The sequence below is a fragment of the Phaseolus vulgaris genome, chromosome 11, assembly GCF_051622355.1.
Source record: "Phaseolus vulgaris cultivar YP4 chromosome 11, ASM5162235v1, whole genome shotgun sequence".
Taxonomy (NCBI): domain Eukaryota; kingdom Viridiplantae; phylum Streptophyta; class Magnoliopsida; order Fabales; family Fabaceae; genus Phaseolus; species Phaseolus vulgaris.
This window is the reverse complement of record NC_143508.1, coordinates 56270001-56272500: the sequence shown is the minus strand read 5'-3', so window position 1 is coordinate 56272500 and position 2500 is coordinate 56270001. Positions and strand designations below refer to the sequence as shown.

Below are 2500 nucleotides of genomic sequence, written 5' to 3'. Positions count from 1 at the left end.
AATGTAAAATAAAGTCACATTGTCCATGTGACTTAGGAGAGTGGTGTAGGTGTAGTTTTTGGGAGGTGTCATAGTAGAAAAAGGTCACACCTCCCATGTGACTTGTTTTTGGTGGGAATTTCAAATGAGTTTATTTGAAATTTCCCACCTATTTTTCAGCACCTTAGGCTATAAATAGAGGTGCTTCCTTTGTAAAATTGAGATTTGAATTTTATCTAAAGAAACTATACTCAAAATTGGAGTGAGCATTTGGAGAGCTTTGAGCTTCTTCTCTAGTCTTATCTTGAAGGACCATGGTTTCCTCAAGTGGCGGCTTCCACACTCATCTAGGAGCATCCATTCTTCTAGTGGCGTGATCATCCAACCATTCCTCCATCTTCATGAGCATTCTCTTCTCCTTCCTTTCTTCTTCTTCAATTTGTTCTTATTGCCTTGAGTTTTGAGTTGTTTTTGTTTCGGTTCCTTTAATTTTCCAGCACCTATTTTCTGTTTAGTTTTTAAATTCTGTTCGGTTCTTTTGTTTTGAAGTTCAATTCTGTTCGGTTTGTTCTTTTCCTTCTCCTTTGTTGATTCAATTTGACAATATTTGGTTCATCCAAATGAGTTTGGGATTTGGTACTTGTTTTGGTGAGTTCTTGATCTTAGAACTATGATCCAACTTCTAAGAAAGTGCCTCTACATTTTCCAGCTCAAGGTGATTCCTCAAAGTGTCAAGAATCTTGTTCTATGTGGCTATTGGAATCACATCATGTGGTATCATGAGTCTTAGGTTCATTCTTGTTTAATTGTTGAGTTGTGTGCACTTTATTTCAAGAGCTCTTTAATTTTTCTTGCAATTTAAGTTTCTGTTTTAGAATTTTAATTGAGTATTCTTGCTGTTTTTCTTTTGCTCCAAGTGTTTGTGGAAAGGTTTATGGCACTCATAATTCTTATGAGTATGGTTGCTCTTTTGGAATGGCATTATCCTTCCTAGAGTTTACCTTAAGCTTCCTTCCACTTGTTACAATTTGTGTTGTGTCTTTTAATTTTTGAATCTTGTTAAGTTTTGTCTTAGTCATGTTATTCCATATATGTCATTACTTCTAGTAGTACTTTTATTGTTTTGATTGTTTCTTGCTTTGGTGTCATATAATTTTCTGAATTGATGTTGATCCTTTGTGCATTTTCTTTTTAGAATTGAGTTCATACTTGTATTCTAGACCTATACAAGTTCCACTACATCATTTTATATTATGTCTTTGCTAGTTCATCATTCTGTTTTTTTATTCCTATTAGGATTCCTCTGTTTCTGAAAAGAGTGCTTACTGTTTTTCCTTATTGCAACTGATTTACGTACTGTAAAATTCTGAAATTCTGGATTTGAGATATTCAAAGTGTTAGAAAAGAATAGAAAAAAGAATCATTCAAAAATATGAAGTACACAAAAAATGATAAATAAAATAAAAAAAGTGTACATTCCTGCCGAAAAAAATACGGTAATCTGGCAGCGATTTTAAAAAATTTATTTCTCTCAATTGGCTTACTGTTTTTAATTGATTCCAGTGCCATTATTGAGTTAATATCTTGAAGTTTCTGTGGTATAAATTTCATAATCCAGTTCGCTCTACAACGTTCCAGTTAAATCAGTGAATATCAAACACAGTTTGCATAAAAAAAAAAAAAATTCCAGTAGCTAAATTTTTTGTTTTCTTCATCTACTCTAGTGCTTTTCCTTAGGTATTCTTTTGTGTGCCTACTTTTCTCATTGAGTTCTTTATTTTCTTGATTGTCTTTCATTCTTACTCTTTGAGTTTGTCTTACATATAGTTTTCCTTTTGCAATTACCTTTCCTTGCTTATACCTTTTCTTGTTTGTCTTTATTGTTTCTTTGGTTTTGTGGTGGTTTGCTCTTAAGATTGGTGTGCTTGCTTTGACATATTTCATTTGAGGATTCCAAGGCCTCAAGATCAGATTGGTGCAAGAACATTATTTCTTTGAGAGTGATCTCTTTTTTCAGCCTCATTTCACTTCGGCAGTTTCATTGCCAAGCTCACTGTTTTTGCTAATTTTGTTTCTTAACTTGTTTGCTGTTTTTGTGTGTTTGCTGTTTTTTATTTGCAAAATGGCTGGCTATTCAAGTGGTGCATCTTACAAACAGCATTCTCCTTCCAAAGCTTCAGTCCTTGGTGAAGAAGAACATAGAAGAAGGAGGCATCACCATCATTCTCATGAAGAGAGCTATAACCGTGACCAAAGATATCACCAAGTGTTCAACATTGCTTGTAAAAAAGTCCCTAGTTTTAATGGTGATAGTGATCCTAATGTGTATTTAGATTGGGAGACTAAGGTTGACCATTATTTTCATGTGTATAGGGTCCAAGATGACGATAAACTTAGGATAGTTTCTTCATCCTTAGTGGGCTATGCCAAAGAATGGTGGCATAAAATTGTAATGGACATTATATATCGCAAGAAACCTCCCGTGGTTTCTTGGAATGCTTTGAAAGAGTGTATGCGCGCG

The 2500-nt window shown here is 34.1% G+C and overlaps 1 long non-coding RNA gene across 1 annotated transcript in view; it reads left to right on the top strand.

Annotated features, from left to right (window-relative positions):
• The window catches only part of LOC150023777 (uncharacterized), a 17395-nt gene that overhangs the window by 4496 nt on the left and 10399 nt on the right, over positions 1-2500 (top strand). The gene's annotated exons all lie outside the window — the stretch shown is intronic.